Below are 20,242 nucleotides of genomic sequence, written 5' to 3'. Positions count from 1 at the left end.
TGACTGTGGTATTAAACTATTTGTCATGAATTGACAGAGCTAAGTGCTGTGCTAGACAGTTTTTGTCAAAGTTAGAAATACTAATTACTTAAACTAGGGCCTCGAGAGTCTCTGAAATCACCGTGGTGAGGATTGATGAACTGACCCGGCCCCAGAAAACTTCCAGGGAAAATTTGAAGTACTTTCAAGTATGAAACAAATGCAGCATTTTAAGCAATGGTTCCTCAGCCCAGACAATGATTAATACAAGAGAAAAATGATTCTAGGTTAAAAATCCCTCCAATACTTAAATATACCTAATAAACAAAAACGGGAAATCCTAAGGGGCCCATGTTACTTTATGTGGATAACTTCTTATGATTGTAAGCAATTAGAGATATCTGAAATGGAGTCATTAACATAATTCTTTAACAGCCATAAATGTGGTAAAAAAAAAAGGATAATAGGTAGAAGTCACCCTGTTCCATTTTTCATCATATTCAGATTAAGAACCTCTAAATTATGTGAGAGCTTATAAAATATTTAAAATTCTAGCTTAAAATGAAAAGGATATTAACAATATAACATTATTTATCTATGAAAAAAGCTTGTCAATTCATAGTTTTATATTTATAATTAGATTTGTTTTTACTTAGAAACTTCAAAATGTTTTTATAAAGGATTTTTATCGTAATAAATGATTAATTGAGGTCCATACAGGCATTTAAATGGCAATATGTCAAGATTTGCACCCAAGTTCTAGGACTCTAAAATCATTACCCTCTCCAATGGGACCACATAAAGTCTGGTTAGTATTCTCTTTTAATTGATCCTTGTGCTTGTTTACTTAATATCTTTTTGAAGAGAGCAAACTCTTCCCTGACTGTTCCTTGCATGACATTTTATTTGTATGCATTGCTTGTGTCACATGGAACATAACTTTTATATGATATCCTTACATAAAGACCGAGGCTATGATATACTGAGGCACAGTGGATGGAACACCAGGCCTGGAATTAGGAAAACCTTTGTTAAATCTGTTCTCAGAATGATGTGACCCTGAGCAAGTCAATTAACTCTTTTTGTCTCAGTTTCTTAATCCATAAAATGAAGTGAAGAAGAAAATGGGAAACTGCTCTAGAATCTTTGCCAAGAAATCCCCAAATGGGATAACAAAGAACTGAAGAATGAAAGTACTGAACAACAACGAATTACTCACTATTCTTTCACATTTGTTGCTCTTGATTTTCAAAAAATAAAAACAAAAACTTTCTCTAGGAATGAAAAATGAAAAGGTCTTGTAACCCATCGAGTCAATTGAATTTTTGTTACAATTAGCTACAAAAGGCACAGAATTAGCAGAACTATCACAGTCCTTGTCCTCAAGAAGTAAATTCTGCTTACGTTGGTATTTTCATCAGTTTGATTGATTTGGCCTTGACCTGTTTATTGATATATGGAGCTCCCAAAGGAAAAAAAAATTCCTCCCAGTGCAAATAAGCAACTGTTCAGAAGTTTGAAGTCTTCACATTATCTGGATACAACATAAAATGAAATGACTTTCTCAGAATCATTCAAGGTGGCACTTACACGTCTTTCTTCCTCAGAGATTGGCTCTCCATATACTAGACTACACTCTCTCTCACATATGAGAAATACGTCAAATGACATGAATTAAATCTGAATGGCAAACAACAGGTATGAGATACAAACAACAAAAGAAGAAACAAGAAAAGAACAAATAACTTCCCAGTCTCCTAACTCAATAGTATCCTTTTCTTGATTACCCAAGCAGATGAGACCACAATGGATAGTGTAGGGGGCTGGAGTCAGAAAGTCCTGATTTCAAATTCAGCCTCCAACACTCACAAGTCCTTAACAAGTCACTTAGCCTCTGTTTTCCTTAGTTTCCTCAACTGTAAAAGCCAAAGAGTAATAGCACTTTCCTTACAGTGTTGTTATGAGGATTGAATGGATAATATTCCTAAAAGTACTAATCAGTGCCTTGTATACATTAAGCACATATTAAATGTCAGTTCCCTTCCTCAGTTATAATTTAAGTATTTCTAACTCAGGCATACCTCTTTTTTTTTTTTGCTTTTCAATTTATTGTAGATATTGCATTTTTTTTACAAATTTTACAAATTTGTGGCAACTGCATCAAGCAAGCTTCATTAGCAACATTTTTCTAAGAGCATCTACTCCCATTATGTCTCTGTGTCAATTCTTAGAATATTTCAAATTTTTCATTATCATTATATGTTATAGTGATCTGTGATAAGTTATGTTTGATGTTACCATCAGTTATGTTTGGAGCACCATGAACCATGCCAATATAAGACAGCAAACTTAATCAATAAATGTTATATATGTACTGATTACTCACCCAAATGGCGATTCCCTCTCCTCCCATCTCTCTATTCCAGGAGACACAATAGTATTTCATTTAGGCCAGTTAACAACCCTACAATGGCTTCTAAGTATTCAGGCAGCAAACTTCATTTCTGTCTTATTTTTTAAATTGCTGCAGTCACCTTAACCTTCAGCAGCCTGATCAGTCAGCTGCCATCGGCATTAAGGCAAGAACTTCCACCAGCAAAAAGATCATGAACTGCAAAGGCTCAGGTGATGCTTAGAATTTTTAGTAATTAAAAGTATTTTTAATTATGTTCATTTAGACATCATACCTTTGCGCACGTAACAAACTATAGTATATTGTAAAGATAACTTTTATATACAGTGGGAAATAAAAAAAATATATTCTTGTGGTTTGCTTTACCGCAATATTCCCTTTTTTTTGTAGTGGTTTGGAACTGAACCCACAACATCTCCAAAGTATGCCTGTATTTGTTTAAGGGACATAGGCTTACTGTTCACAACTTAGCAAATTGATCTGAGTAAGAGAGTATGTGAGAAAGGAATAGACATAATCTTGTTAAAAGAGAATTATAAGACTCCACTTATAAAATATATCTGTAAGTTAGAACAATAGGATAAATCTAGCAAATTAAAGTTGAACAGGGAAAAGGAAAAATCATGTCTTGATGACTTAGACCTAGAAGGTGATTGAGAAGTGAACTGGAAAAAAAAATACTATTTTATTCATCCATCTGAATTCCAAATGTGGAATCTGAGGCCCAGAGAAGTTTTAGGATTTTCCCCATATTACAAAAGAATTTAAAATACTAATAATTGTGACAATTAGTATTTACATATTTCTTCAAGATCGCAAAGTGCATCATGTATACCTCATATACACCTCACAACATCACTATAAAAACAGATGTGTTTATTATCCTCATTTTACAGATGAGAACAATAAAGAACAGAGAGCTGAAGTTACTTGCCTAGAGTCACTCACCAGGTAAAATGTGAGATTTGACTCCAAGTCTAGCACTCAATCCACTCTGCCTAAAGGGCAGAGCCAAAATTCCAACCCTTCTTATCCCAAAGGAACAAGATACTTTTCACCACTGTATTAGACTGCCCATGAGGAAAATCATTTAAGTGAAAGAAAACTTGGCCTGTTTAGCCAACTGTAACATAAATAAACAAAGTAATATATCTACCGTTAAAGCAACGCAATCTAGTTATATATAAACAAGCAAGGTAAGAGACGCACATTATTTGTTGTTTTCCAGACCACACCTGGAATACTGTGTTCTGTTTGAACAGACACATTTTGAGAGGAATATTGGCAGACAGAAACAAGTCCAGAGGTAGCCCAGGGAAGTTAGGGGACTTGTATTCGTGTCAAATAATTCACGTGTAAGAGTGATAAGATCTATTTTGTAGGTCCAGAGGGTAGAGTTAAGAGCAATGAATGAAAGTCAAAGGGAGACAGATTTTAGAACCATATGAGGAAAAAACAAACAAAAACTTCCTGCTTATGATCACTGTCCAAAACTGGAAAGAGTTGCCTCAAGAAAAGACTGAATTACCTTTTGTCAAGAATACTATTAAGGATATTATACATCGGTTAGGTGGTGGGACATTCAAAGTTCCTTCTAACTCTCTAAGTCTATGATTCTCTGCTTTTCTTCCTATGATGAATGGAATGCTGAGTAAAGCAACTGATCATTAATATAAGAAAAGGAAAATCAGACAATTTTCCACTTTTTTTCCTCAACTGGATTTTTATAACATAGTTTCAAGTACTGTGGATTTTGAGACTATGAAACAATGATACTTTCAAATAATGATACACTCCAATGAAAATAAAATGGCTCTTGGCTTGTCTGTCATTTGATTTTTCTGTATCATTTTGCCACAGTAAAAAGGACCTCCTATTGTCTTCCATAATGAAAGAATGTTTCACTGAGTCCCCTTTTTGAGAAAGTTACAAAGGATAGCAAAATGATACTTTAAGTACAGTGGGAAAGAATTAAGTCATTGGGTATTCTTAGAAAGGATAGGCCTTTGAATTATGTAATAATTTTTTATGGTGATCTAACTTCTGCCTATTAGTAATGTTTGGAAATTCCTTCAAATAGAGAGGCAAGGGATGGCGTAATTGAAAATCACAGAAAATGATAAACTGCACTTTAGCCATGAATTTCAACTTGGGTATCTACCCCAGCCCAAGCAATGATTCTACCCACACCCTATGTTTGCACTCAAGGCAGCTCCCCACTCCTAGGCAGAGTACTTTGGAAATTTTTTTCTAATACTCTCCAGCAAACAGTTAAGATAGAGTTGAGAGTTTGGGAATGAAAGGTAAATTGATCATTCTGAGAGATACTGGACGTCTGGTTGTCTTTTCATGAGTCACTAAAAGTCTGGAGATAGAGAATATCATTGGGGACAACTGAGCTGAATGACTTAATCCCTTCCCACTGTACTTAAAGTATCATTTTATTGTTATTCAAAAATTGCTAATGTCAACAGAATGAACACCTCAGCCTGTTCACAGTATCCTGAACTGCTGAAGTAAGAAATTATAATGATTAGTTATTAAAGTAAAAACCATTACATGAATACAACTGGGAGTCACAGAGTAACAACTAGATAATTTCTGTCTAACTATCAGGTAATTAATGTAGTAAGAAAATAACATGTACATATTGAAAATGAAGAATTATAGATTATTTGCACTTATTTTCTTTCTGGGGCAATTAAATTAACTATCTTTGATTTCTCACCTGTTACCATAGTTATTTTCAGTTGATCCAGGTCATTAATGTCATGAGTATAATAATTACATTAAAATTACAGCTCTTTCTACTTTGCAAAAGAATCTTGGGGCCATATGAAAGAGAAAGCTACTGGCTTAGGCAAACAGAAGTGCATGTTTGAATACAACTACTTAAACTATTCCACAGTAGAAAATATAGACTGACATTTTATTCCCTCTTAACATTTTCCCCCTAATAGCTTTAGGGCCACTTTGCTGGTTTGGGATGGCAATAAATGCATAGGTAATTTAGACACTACTGATTCTAACTCAGCTATCTGTGCTGTCTTTTATTTATTTAGGAAAAGCTGGATGATTACATAGAACAACCTGACCCAACTACAGATATATGACAATTAAAACTGTAGAAGAGTTTTGCAAATGTAAATTAAAAACAAATACCAAAACAAAGAAGCTGTGTATAGAGTGGAAGTAATGTTGGACTCGGAGTCAGGAAAACTGGGTCCTAGTCCTAGTTCTGACACTAATGGAGTGAATAAATGAGTCAAAATCAGAAAGCTTCGGTTTTCCTCTTCATAAAATGAGGAGAGGATGCACTATTTCATTTCTTGTGTCACTTGTGGTTCTATAAGTCTATGACTACCTGTGATTGATACTCAGTCAAATCTAGTTCATTTCAATGACTGAAATCTTGAAATAATCCACCCAACTGGAGTGTATCTGTGGTGATGTGGATGTTTCATCTTTATGACAATGGTTTCATTCGGAGTAAGGTTCTCTCTCTTCACACTAGGTGGGTCGATTATGCAATATAATTATCTAGTTTCAGGGCTATCTCTTAGATACCAGGTAGAAAGCATTATTTTGAAATCTCCAGGGATTCTGTTTTCATTCCAAGTGGTTGGGCTTCCTTCACTGTGTAAACTAAAAGCCTCTAACACATCTTTGCCCATCTTTTATAGAGAATTTACCCAAGGTCCTCAAAGCCTTATTCTTACTCTTCCAGTCGCTTTGGGATATTAATATGGGATTCTGGATATCCAACTGTTGCTTCCCCTTTATCTTTTTGTTTGTTAGATATACTTCCCTCTTCTTTATCTATGCTTTGCAGGTCAATCTTCTTTTAAAAATCTAACTTTATATTTTACATACCAAAGGATTTTTTACTTAAAAGAAATCCCTGAGGTCACTTAGCCTCTCATTTTACATAAGCATTAAATGAGGTCTAAAGAAGTTAAATGAATTACTTAAGTATCATGAAGGCAATTAATAGAAAAACAACCTTGCCGATCCAGGATGGTTGATGCAAATCCATTGTCCTTCCCATATGCATTTCTTCTTAATTATATATTATATTTTTTCTCAATTTGTTAAGAAGAACAGAAACATACACAACTTGATGTTTCTGCTAGTCGTTACTCTAATGATATATAAGAAAACAATATTATCTCTAAATATTTATAAGATCATCTGGGATTTCTAACAGAAATTCTGTGATGATCAGAGACATCTGGGTAGTGTGGGAATTTAGGGAAAATAATTCATATTTTGGACAATTCTTTCCAGCAACCTTTGAGTTGAATACTTGACTATGTTCCTAGAACTGTCAATATTGGTAGAGTAAGTAAATCCTTGCCTTGGACAGGCTGTAGTTATTTTTTGGTTGTTTGTTTTTTATTATTGTTGTTTTTTTATAGTTGTTACTATTGTTCTTTCTGTGATTTCTGGGGTTTTCTGATAACCTACATTTTTAACTCTTCTCATTTTTTCACACAAAATGGTTCTTTTCAATCATAGCCTTAAATGAGCATACTACAACTTCCTTCTTATGGTCTGATAGTAAGTAGGGTGATTACTGACTTTAGTTCTGTTTTTTGTTTGTTTTTGTTTTGTTTTGTTTTTAAAGGAGGGCATAGGGAATTGAACTGCTTTAATGCAGTTGCAATCTTCAGGCCAAGTAAAAGTGAAATCACAATTGCTTTTTTAAATAATAAAAGAAATCACCAATTTCTAACTGCTACAATCTCATCAAATTGAGACATCTTTGTTTTACCAATTATGCTTTGCATCTAATAATAGAATCTAAGGTTTAGAAGGGATCTAAGATATCATCTTTATTAGGGGTCTATGACTTAATCCTGGGCTTCTTCAAATTAATCTGTGGATGCGTTTCAAGTGTTCTATTAACTTGGCTAAAAAAATACAGATTCATTTTCTGTTTTTACAATTAAGTTTTATTTTCTTTTTTCTCAATTACATGTAAATAATATGAACATTTTTTTAAATTTAACTTCCAAATTCTCCTTATCTTTCTCTCTCCTCCTTCCTTGAGAAGGCAAGCAATTTGATACTATGTGCAGTCATGCAAAATATTTCCATGTTGCAAAAGAAAGTCATACAAAAAAAAAGAATAATAAAGAATGTCAAAGAAAAAGTGTGTTTCAATCTGCATTGTCTCCATCAGTTCTTTCTATGGAGTTAGATTTTTTCATTAAAAGTACTTCAGAATTGTTTTGGATCACTCTTTTGCAGAGTAATTTACAGTTGACCACCATACGATATTGCTTTACTGTTCTCCTGACTCTGCTCCATTAACCTCGCCTGAGTTTATATAAGTCTTCCCAGATTTTTCTGAAACTATCCTGTTCACTATTTCTTGTAGTACAATACTATTCCATCACAATCATGCATCATAACTTCTTCAGGCATTGATGAGCATTCCCTCAATTTCCAATCCTTTACCCCTACAAAAAAGAACTACTATTAATATTTTTATACATATAGGGTATAATTTTCCTTTTTCTTTGATTGCTTTGGGTTATAGACCTAGTAGTACTATTACTGGGTCAAAGGAATACTGTTTTATAGCCCTGTGGGAATAGTTAAGAATTGCTCTCCAAAATGACTATAAATTCAGAAAGCATTAATGTCCCTATTTTTCCACATCTGCTTCAATATTTATCATTTTCGTTTTCTATCATATTATTCAATCTGATAGGTGTGAGGAGGTAACTCAGAAGGGTTGTAATTTGCAATTCTTTATTCAATAGTAATTTAGACTATTTTATATGACTCTAGGATAGTTTTAATTTTTTCTTTTGAAAACAGCCTGTTTATTTCCTTTGACTATTTATTCTATTGGGGAATTATCTATACTTTTGACTCTGTCAGACCTTTATCAGAGAAACTTGCTATAATTTTTTTTACTAGTTTTTAGTTTTCCTTATGATCTTGATTGCACAGGTTTTATATGTGCAAAGACTTCAATTTGATATAATAAAAATTATCCCCTTCACATCCTATAATGTTCTCTATCTCTTATTTGGTCACAAATACTTTTCTTATCCATAAATCAGATAGCAAAATATTATGTTCCCCTAAATTGTTTATGATGTTACCCTTTATGTCTAAAACAAGTACCCATTTTGAACTTTTCTCAGAATATGGTGTGATATGTTGGTCTGTGCCTAGTTTCTGCCAAAATGATTTCTACTTTTCTCAGCAATTTTTGTCAGATAATGATTTCTTGTCCCAAAATTTTGGATCTTTGAGTTTGTCAAGTACTAGAATATTATGGTTATTTATTACTTTATATGGTATACTTAATCTATTACACTGATACACCACTGTATTTCTTAGTCAGTACTAGATTGTTTTGATGATTCAATTCATTTATCTCCGTGTCCACAAAAGATTATATCATAATTGGACAAGTTTGTTTAATAAATTATCTCAGTATTCTAATATTTCCTTTTTAATAGATTTCCAATACTTATTTACTTTTCATCTGAGAGTTCTTAGTGTTTGTTTTTCAGTGTTTGATATTTTAAAATGTATCCTGGATTCTTGCTTTGATTACACAGTTTCTCAAATTAAGTACTTTGTTTACATAATGCTTTTATGACTCCTTAGAATAAAACTGGATTTTTTTCACAATGGAATATATCTTCTAAACTTTCAAATTTACTAAAGTTCTTACACAGCAGAGAAGATGAATTACTACTGAACTGAAGAAGACATCTTAGAAATAATCATCTTACTTTGGTTACATTTTAGCATGTAGGTTAAAGATGTAAGTGTTAAAACTTCAAATATCAGCTTCCAGTTTCTAGTTCCAGAAATTTAAATGATTATTTTTTAATCTTTACCTTCTTAGAATTAATACTGAGTATTGGCTCTAAGGCAGAAGAGTGGTAAGGGCTAGGTAATGGGGATTAAGTGACTTGCCCAGGATCACACAGCTAGGAAGTATTTGAGGCCAGATTTGAACTTAGGACCTCCCTTCTCTAGGCCTGGCTCTCAATCCACTGAGCCACCCAGCTCCCTCCAACAAAGTTTTAAATGCCTTTTTTAATCTTTAATTTCTTAATCTTCTATTTAAATATTTCATACTTTCAGATGGAATACAAACAGCTACTTTATAAACACTTATTTAAATGCTTATTGAATATTGCCATCTTTTCCCTTTCATAGATAAGTGCCTTCTCTGGATAATTTTTGAAATGCTTTAAACATTTGTTAAACATTATGACCCTGAACCAATAATGCTCTAAAGAACTAATTTTAGCCTTTCTATATGCCCTTTTTCAAATAAAAAGTATTACTATTGTAATCTAATTCCTGTTCCTTTATCTACTTAATATATAGTCCCTATTCAACTAGTGTAAATTTTCCAAAAAAATTCTACCTTTTCCTCCTACTTACTGTATACATTGCCACTTTCACTTTCATTAACAATCCATTGGAAATAGACACAGAGAGAGAAATGCATTTCTAAAGTAAATCATTCTATGGGCCTCACTGTCCATCTACCTCATTTTTTTCTGCCTTTTCAACCAAAGGTCCCAAGATGTAGATCTCAGAATGGAAGTAACAGATAATATCTTGACTTCTCCAGTACTCTATGATTTAAAACAACTTAGGAAGTAAAGTAAGCTGGGGAAAAATCACTGACACATCTTTAAGATGTATCCTTTACAGTAAAGAGAAAACTATAAAGTCATGTTTTTTTTATACCCTCCCTCATGAAAGTTTTGCATAATCCCATTTTCAACTTTCCTGTTGAAACTTTCCTTTCCTCTCATTCAACTGAAGGGAATATCTTTCAGTAAATCACATTTGAACAAATATCTTTCATTTGTAGTATCTCTGTTTTTCCTTTTCTAGTGTAGATGTTGATTGACCACAAAAATTTTAAAGAGGCATTTGGTACTAAATGGATTTAGTAAAATGGTTAAGAAAATTTTATTAGATCCCAGTTTCATTATTTAAAAAATATTTTGGACTTAGGAAATGGAATTTATTCATATTCACACATAGTTAATTCATAGCTATAAACTAAACCATATATATGTATATATAATAAATCTTTTACTTCACAAATTTTGTAAAGCACTCTGTCTAGAGCTTAGTTTTGATCCTATTCCAATCTACATTGACTTATAAGCACTGTAAAAATTAAATTTCAAAAATATATTTACTAAATACTATATGCAAATTAGATTATGAAATGCTGTTGATAAAAAAAAGACAAAAAAAAACCCCAACAACTAGAAGTTCTCATTCTAATGGACATAAAACCCTTGTATATAAAATCTTGTTCCACCTTTATAAAATCATAAGGTCTTTAAAGGTAGGGACTCATAGTACAATAGAAAGTTTTACTTTATAAAAAATATGCTGGGCATCAATTTCTTGCACTTGTTATGATTTTCTGTTCTGACATGAGCATTTCATGAGAGTCAGATTAAAGAATAATAAAAATATTCCCATCTTATCATGTCTCTAAATTATTGGCCAATGCTTTTTCCATTCCATGACCACACAAACCAATTTATATAATTTGCAATGAGAAAAATATAAGCTCTGGGAATTCCCTCAATTATATTTTCCATTTATAAAGAGATATGATTTGCTATTTATGGAAAAAATTAAATATTACCTTGAGTCAATTTCTTAATGGTGGGTATCTTTTCTTTCTGTTTAAGAAAATAAAATTGTAAGTTCTATATTAGTAAATATTTAAAAGAAATTATAAAACTAAAGTATTTATGAAATGACTAAGTTTTTAAATATACTTTCTAGAATTTCCAAAAAGTGTTGCACTGTCAGAAGCAATGATCTAATGTGTTAATTTTTGAATATTTTAATTGGTATATGGCAAAAATTTTACATTAAGTCCAACTGTACCTTTTCAGAATTTAAATTTCTATAATGGATTAAAAAATAAACACACATAATGATTTTACATTTAAGAGGGAAAAAGGTTAATACAAGTATTTATGTTACATTTGGCTTTCTCTAACAGACAAACTGTTATGGAAAGAAAATGAAAAACCAAAGCTGATTATACCAATAATTTAACAACAAGAATAAGTCCTCTAAAATTGTTTAATAATTAGTTTGGATTTTCAATTAAAGTAATCATGGCTATCAACAATGACAGAGACAATATGAGAGAGAGAGAGAGAGAGAGAGAGAGAGAGAGAGAGAGAGAGAGAGAGAGAGAGAGAGAGAGAGAGAGAGAGAGAATGAACTGATAGTAAGTACGGCAATGATATCTTTGGTCTCAATAAAATGATGATGGATCTAATAAGACTTTTGTGACCACTTGACCACTGTGGCACAGGAACATGCAAATGCTCTCTTGGTTCTTTTCTTTCAGATTCCAGAACACCTCTGTTTTGCTCTGCTCCCCTTACTGCATCTCTCTCTCTCCCTCTCTCTCCCTCTCTCTCTCTCTTTCTCTCTTGGTGGCCATTAACTACTCTGACAGTTTGACAGGCTGAAATAAGGAAATAAAACACTTAAACATTGTTTCCTGATGTATGCATTCATCTCTTCTGCCAAACACAGATATTGAGGAGATCCTTCACTCCTCCTGTCAGCTCACTAAATTACACCCCCGCTCATTGAGCAACACAGCTCTTCAGTCTCTCCTATTCAGTCACTCTGGTTTCTTATTAGGAGATATAAGGAAGGGCTATTTCATATTCTTTAATGACATCTTCCTCTTCTTGTTTTTAATGCTAAATTTTCTAAAGCTAAGAACTGAATTTTTTTTTAAATTATAGTTTTAGTCTTTCACTTGTCAGAATCCAAGTTACTGTATAAAATTTATTTTTGCTTCCTGTTTTTGAGTGATTTCAAATGAACAAAAGAGAATGAATACTAAACTACTGGTTAAACTTCACAACTTTTCTGACAGTCAAGGATGATTTTTTTAACTTTTTGAATACAAAATAGGTTAAAAAGGAAATATGTTGGCAGATATCAGTGAAGGAAAGAAAACATTTCAAACATGACATTGCAGAGTCTGGTTTGGTAGATCATATATTAATATTTCTTACGTTATCACTTGGAAATGGCAAACAATGGAGGACTTCTACACACAGATACACACATACTTTCTAACAGGTGTTGACAGTACTCATTTTTTCCAGTGGGGGGTGCTATGGAATAATACTTGAGAAAAAAAGTTAAGAAACAAAAATGGTGGCATGAATACATAACCAAGTCTATAGTTTAATAATGTGTTACTTTCATATTTATATAGAATTTGTAAGGAAAATCCTGGATATAATGCTTTTCTTTGCACAATCAGGTTTTTTGTTGTTATATTTAAAACTTAAGAGAAAGAAGATAACTAGGGTTTTTTTTTTTTGCTCCCTCCTTCATATTTTCATTCTTCTTCAAGACACTCCATTTCAGAGTATCATTAGATCATATAGAGTCAAAAGGGACCTTAGAACCTCATTTTATAGAAGAGGAAACTAAGGTCCACAGAGGATGAATGACTTGTCCAAATTACAAGTTAATGATAAAGGTGGAAGGAAGGAGGAAAGAAAGGGAATAAGCATTTATGGAGTGCCTACTATGTCATCTCCATTTTATGGATGAGGAAACTGAGGGAAATAGTTAAATGACTAGTTCACATAACTAGTAAGTGTCTAAGGCAATATTTGAACTTTCTGACTCCAGATCCATTCGTCTATTTATTGTGCTAGATAGTTACTTCTGGTAAGATTTGAACCCAGATCCTCTGGTTCTAATTTCAGCATACTTTTCAGTACATAATGTTGTCTTCATTCTAACATAAATAATGGGCAAAGAAGGGGTTCTTTATATTTTAAATTGATTGTATTTCAAATACTCCCAGATACTATGGTTTCTTTTTTTTTCTTTTTTTAAATTTAATTTTTTTTTTTTAATTTAAACCCTTACCTTCCATTTTAGAATCAATCCTATGTACTGGTTCTAAGGCAGAAGAGTGGTAAGGGCTAGGCAATGGGGGTAAAATGACTTGCCCAGGGTCACACAGCTAGGATGGTCTCTGAGGCCAGATTTGAACCCAGGACCTACAGGATCTCTGTGCCTGACTCTCAATCCACTGAGCCACCCAGCTGTCCCCTGTGTTTTCTTTTCAAAGTTTCATTATGATACTTTCCTTTTAAATAACTCTTTAAAGAAAAGATTCTATTTTTCTTACTCAAAATGACCATATACCAAAACTGCTCACTGCTTTCAAACTCTTGATTTTCCTTAGAATCTGTGAAACTTTAACCAAACAATCAATTAATTACTTGAATAGTTAAGTATTATTTCCTTTTTTTAAAATTCTTCTTTCCTACTCTTTCTTCATTTTCCCTCTTTGGCTGAATTCAATTAAGAAACTACAATTATTTTTCTGATTAAATGCATGGGAATGAGTTAACCCTCCACAAAATCTGAAATGGATCAAACAAATTTCATAGCTGGAAATATACAATATAGAGCACACAATCAAAGGACTAAAGAGGCCTTAAATTATTTAATGGCTCTGGCTAATTTTTATGCAAATAATAATGAATACCTCATTTCATTAAAAAAAAAGAATCTTGTGATAGTAGATGATTTTATCTGAATCTCCATGCTGAAGAATGCAAACTAATTGAGGATACAGATGCTTCCCTTTTAATCTTTATAATCCTTAATTCCTTTTGAATGTACATATGTGTGTATGTAATTTTAATGCATTTGAAATCCCCCTCAATGATTAGCCAAATTTCTTGTTCATGTGTTTCTTTTTCTCTTGCCAGGTCACCTAAATAATGGAAAGCTCTTGAAGAAGATCATCAATACTTTTCTCTTATATTATAATTTATTGGAACTTTTGCCAGCCTGTGGTTTCAAATGACTATATTTGGACAGTTGTAAGTTCTTGTGACTCTCAAATGAGCAAGCAGCTGTATCTTTGGAAGTGAAATTTTATTTTTGCCATTACCTGTGAAAAGTATGTTGAATAAAATCATCACTAATGTTATCAATTAAATGAAAGAAAATAATAATTAAATTCATTTGGAAGTCAACTGCATGTTGAAACAGAACTCAAACAATTTACATTAAGTATTGTCTTAATGAACTTCAAGGAACTATCCAAATTACTTTCCTCCTAGCAAAAGTTGCCTGAAATACATGGCAGAAGCTGATTATTGATACTTCTGTTGCTAAGAGATCAAGAGAAACGCTGATGCTTTTTATATTTCCTAAATATTCCTTAAAATTAAAAAAAATACAGAAACACATGGTTATCTGTGGTCAGGGAAAGGACATTTTTGTTGTTATTACAAAACCTAGGTGGCACAATGAATAAAGTGATGTACTTGGAGTCAAGAAGACAAGTTAAAATCTGAAAGTAGGCTCTTCCTCATTGTGTGACCTTGCACATACAGTTAACCTCTGTCTGCCTCAGTTTCCTCATGTATAAAATAGCAATTATAATAGCATCTACCCCCCCAGATTGTTGTGATGATCAAATAAGACATTGTTTTTTTTAAGGTTCCTTTGCTAATCTTAAAGAATAATTATATGTACACCATGTCAATTTTAATAACAATAAGTATTATTATATTATATGCTTACATCTTACATAGATCAAAGCTATTTTAGAATGGATTTTCAAAGAGAAGATTTCTACTCTCATCAAAAACTTCTTTCTATTTAGGAGAAATCACTTAATAACTGAATTGTACAATTTGTACAACAATGAAGAATTGAGCAAATTCATTCAAAATAATATAGCTTAGAAAAGGGAAGAAAAAGGAAACTAGAAAAAGAGACAGAAGGGAAATAAGTGCAATCTTTCTATTTTAATTTGATTTTCAAAGAGTTTATGCATTTGCCTTTAGCCAAAATTGCCCTTTCCAATACTATAATCTATTATTTCTGTGCTGCTTCCACCCTAAATGGACTAAATCTAGAGGCAATTACCTTGTCTATGCACAAGAGTTCATAATTACCTCAGAAAACAAGTGAACAAATGAATGAATGCATGGATTATGTTTTTACTATATGCCAAGCAATGTGCTATCTTCTAGCGATATAAAAACCAGTCGGTAAAACAATTCTTGCCTTTAAAGAACTTAGATTCCAATAGGGAAAATAACACTTTTTTTTTAAGTTCAAGTTTCAAGTAGAGAAAAAAAAAGTAAAATTAATACTTTGGGGAATTAATTACTAATGACCCAAAGTCAATGTTATCATCTTCTTCATTATCATTTTTAAATGAATATGGACTTTGTATTACCACAATCATAAAACTGGTTAGTGTGATCTGGCAACAACAACCTAAGTCAAAATGAAGGCTTTAAATATTAGAGGAATTGAAAAAAATATGTAAAAATAATTAGGAAAAAAGAGAATGTTGGCAATGTAAATTAAAAGGAAAATTAAAGATCAATAAATCTTATAAAGCAAAGCACCTACTATGGGCCAGGCCTCTGCTAAAGTTGGAGGACACAAATATAATATTGAGATGATTTCTGCCCTAAAAGAGTTAACATTCTAGTCTGTAAATACAACATGTCCCACAGATAAGTAAAAATGACAGACAGATAAACAAACAGATATAGATAGATAGATAGATAGATAGATAGATAGATAGATAGATAGACGGAAAGATTTATAGTAACTGGATGATCACAAATAATTTGGGAACCAGGAGAGGTCTTGTAGGCAAGGGGACAGGATTTGATATGTAGTCTGTCTTTTAGAAATAATTTCATTTTTAACAAATTATTTAATATATAAGGTTTTTGCTTAAGTATTTTGGCTTTCTGTAGTCATAAAGTCTTAATATTAATGCTCCTGAGGTAATAATGTAAACCAGCAGGCCACATTACTTTCCTTTGAGCCAGTAACAATTAAAAGGGCAGGACACCAACAAGCTTTTTAAAAATCACATATGGGTAACTGGGGAAATTATGATTCTCTGTAGGTCAAAAACATGAAGTCCACCGAGTAAATTGTTAATCACTAATCCTTTCCAACTATAACCCACATTTAATGAGTATTGTCTGTTGACTTATCATTTAATTCCATTTAAAATAATAATATACATAAATATTCAAAGAGGCTACCACCCTTTTTTGTAGAATCAATGCTAGAAAGTAATAAAGTACAATATAGATTCACACACTAAATGCATGTGATCCATTAACTGCGTTGGGTAGCATGGTATTACTGAGTCCAGGGTCTTGGGTTAAATTTTCCATATGAACCAATTAGTTTAATTCTATTGAACGGCCATAAATTGCCATTTAAGCCAAGGCAGCTCTCTCCAACTTGGTCATAACAGAAGCCAGGAAAGAAAGTCAACATATTTAACAGGACTAAATAGGAGAAAAATTCAAATATTATTTCTTATGTCAATGTTGCTTTTGCACTATTTTACTAAGAAGGCAGCATTATTTTCCAAGATAAAATTAAGATAGTTTCTTTTTCAAATTCATGGGGCTCTGAATTTATACTTATGACAATGAGTAAATATATTGCATTTTGGAGACTATCTATAGTTTTGTGAGGGCATGTAATAATGATTCACATTACAAGGCATATAACAGTTTATAAAAGACTTACCTCATCATATCCATTTCAGATAAATAGGAGAAATATTACTATTCACTTTTTTTTTAAATGAAAACTTGGTTTCAGAGAGAGGAAGTAAAGTATCAGAGCAGGATCATCTCTGATCCAAGTTAAAGTGCTTTTTTCTACAATCTCATTTTGAAAGCATAAGTCAAGACACCCACACAACTCCCTCACTGTGGCTTCACTTACTTTGACCTAACAGTTGTGATCACTTCTATAGCATGCTCTTCTATAACTATACTCTCTCCCCTTTCCCTTCTATTTCTTACCTGATTACAAAGCAACAGGGCAAACAAGTGCCTTTTTCCACTCCCAAAAGACCCACAAGCTGTTACTGTTTCCACAGGAAATGGTCAGGATCGAAGGGGATCACAATTTCACAAAACACATGTAAACTTCTACTGTGAGTTTCTTAATCAACCTGAAAACTGTCTTTGGCTTTCTTCCTACTTTTGTGTGTTGCCTTACTTCTTGTCATTTCCTTAAGTGTGGGTGGGTAAGTGGCTAACTAGGCAAATATGTTGGTTTTGATTGTAAAGTCTTGCCGGCTTTAATACAAATGTAGGCAAAATATGGGAGATCCACATTCCCCCTCATGCATATACTAGGAAATACTTTCACAAATTGTGAGGAATCAAACTTTAAAATACAATTTGTGGTTTAACTTTAATCATGAAAATAATCCACTGGAAGTTCAGTAGTGTTTGAAAAAAACATTGGAAATGTGCACCATTGCAAGTCTATATAAATGAACTAGATTCAGTCCTCCAATCTTTACACATTCAGAACTGCTTAAATTTAGTCTGTGTTTATATAATAGACACCACTAGAATTTTAAAATGGCTCATCCAGTCATGTCAGTCTCTTTAACAGCTGATTTGTATTGACTATGGCCAATCAAAGTGATTGTGTAGAAATCAGTGCTTAATATGGGAGGAGGTGAGAAGAAAATGAAAAACTATGTCAATGCAACTGCCTAGGAAATTACTAATTGAATATGAACACTCTAAATATAATAGAATCTTGCTAGACTATGCCTAATTATTAAATTAAGATTTGTTTCAGGGATATAGAATTGGTCAAAAAATATGTAATAGCATGAAAAGCCTAATATAGCTGAATTAATCAATGAAATCATTAGTGGTTCTTTGCCCCTAAGATCAATGTTGCAATTTACATTTAGTAAGTTATATTCTCATGATTAAAAGGTAAATAAAAATGAGTTTAAAGTTATTTGTGCCTCCCTTTTCCCTTAGAATAAAAGACATATTTTCTATTTGAGACACTTGAAACAGAAAATACTATTACTAATCAAAATAACCATTAATATAAAGAAACCAGAAAGTATTAAATGACTGATAACTACTGAGACCTAAAATAAATCTTGAACTGTACTGAATACATATCTGAAATACTATTACTTTACTTATATTACTTATTTTACCTCTATAAATTATAATTTAATAATATTAAGTATATTTATAGGTAAATCATTATTATTTTATTATCTGCATTTTGAATGAAATCTCAATTTATCTGAGAAATAAAATATCCTAACCAAATTTCATCAACTGTTCTCTAACATATTTCTTTCCAACTAGTTTGATTTCCCCATCACTTAGATCTCAATTTTGCTATAAAAATAAGATATATCTAACTTATATTTTCAAGGAAAACTCCTTAACTTTTTCATCCTTTTTCTGGCTGTCATAACCTTGGAACACTGCCAAAAAGAGTCTTGGAGAGTTGCCAACGTGTCCTCTCGTTTGTGCATGATTCGAATATCTCTGTATATATCTTAACTATGCTTACCTAAGTCACCAGTTGAAGAGAAAAAAACCAAAGGACAGTAAGTCTTTGTACTTCAACTGGATACATGATATAATATGTATAACCAAGTACAGAATTTATAGCAATAACATTTATATATCACATTACTCTAAGAACAATAAAATATATTAAATGTCTATTGTGTATACATAGGGGGAGATCATAAATCAATTACATTAAACAGTGTCAAAAGGGAAATACAACTTTCCCACTAGATTCTACATGATGATATTAATGAGGTTTTTAAGGGGAAGAACACAAATCCACAAAACAGTCCAATTCATTCTCCAATTCCTCTAACTTGGACAACATACCCATAAATGGGTACAGGTGTCTGTGGTGTGATTTAGAAAACTATGCAACATCTCTGGAAAATATCAGCTTTCAATGAAGTAGAAATATATCATTAAAGTTGAGAAGATATGAAAGAATACAAATCTGTTCATCAGTCAGAATCATTCTTTGATTTTCTTTTTTGACAACTTTTGTTGATAAAAAAAAGATCCTAGATGATTTGTCAATGGTATATTTTAATCTCATGACACTGAAAGAGAAAGTGTTTTACCTTTAAGATCACACACACACACACACACACACACACACACACACACACACAAAGGTATACAAACATATACAGACAGTGATAGATGCTAATACAGCCCTTAGAGACGCATGATTTTTCTCTGCAACATCACCGCTCATTCTACATTTGGCAAAGTTCTGCATCTGTAGAAATATAAACTTAACCAATCCTTCATCTTTAAAACACCTAAATTTATTATTAGGGAATTCTTTCAAAAATTGCTCTATGCAAACATAATTCACTTACATAAGCATAACTCTTACCTGAAGGCTTCACCTATAAAATTCTATCCCAAGTATAAACAAATGTTTGCTTTAGTTTGCATTATCAGTTCCCCCAATATAAACTTTGTTTTTAGCATTTTAGTACCTTAAATTTTAATTGTTACAAAGGAGCACAGGAGCAAATGCTTATCTCTCCTAAAATCCTATATTCATTATTTTGTTTGCTTTTACTCAAACTGAAAAAAAAAATGTTTAAATATTTACCCCTTAAATCAATGCACTTTTTTTATGTAATAAATACTTCATAAAATGAATATTCTTGGTATTTGTTCCTCAAATGTCATATGATGTTACATTGATTCTAATATGGAATGATTTTAAGACTGCAGAGTTAAACCTGGAAGGGGTCCTCAAACTTATTGAATTCAAATTCTTCATTTTAGAGATGATAAAAACTGAAGTCAAAGAAAGGTTAAATTATTTCTCCAAATCCACAAAGATATTTAAGTGGTCGAATACTTTTTTTAGAGTACCCCTGTGTTCTTGAGGTCCTTAACCATTCTGATTGCTCTTTCTTATCACTGT

At 32.2% G+C, this 20,242-nt stretch overlaps 1 long non-coding RNA gene across 1 annotated transcript in view; it reads right to left on the bottom strand.

Moving 5' to 3' along the window:
* The window catches only part of LOC123250382, a 333,822-nt gene that overhangs the window by 101,954 nt on the left and 211,626 nt on the right, over window positions 1-20,242 (bottom strand). The window contains exon 3 of the long non-coding RNA XR_006506400.1: window positions 11,055-11,091. This is a non-coding gene — a long non-coding RNA (uncharacterized LOC123250382). The remainder of the gene's footprint in view (window positions 1-11,054; window positions 11,092-20,242) is intronic.

This window comes from Gracilinanus agilis, chromosome 5 (genome assembly GCF_016433145.1).
Source record: "Gracilinanus agilis isolate LMUSP501 chromosome 5, AgileGrace, whole genome shotgun sequence".
NCBI classification, from domain to species: Eukaryota; Metazoa; Chordata; class Mammalia; order Didelphimorphia; family Didelphidae; genus Gracilinanus; species Gracilinanus agilis.
Note: the sequence above shows the minus strand (reverse complement) of the source record. Positions and strands in the feature narration are given on the sequence as shown.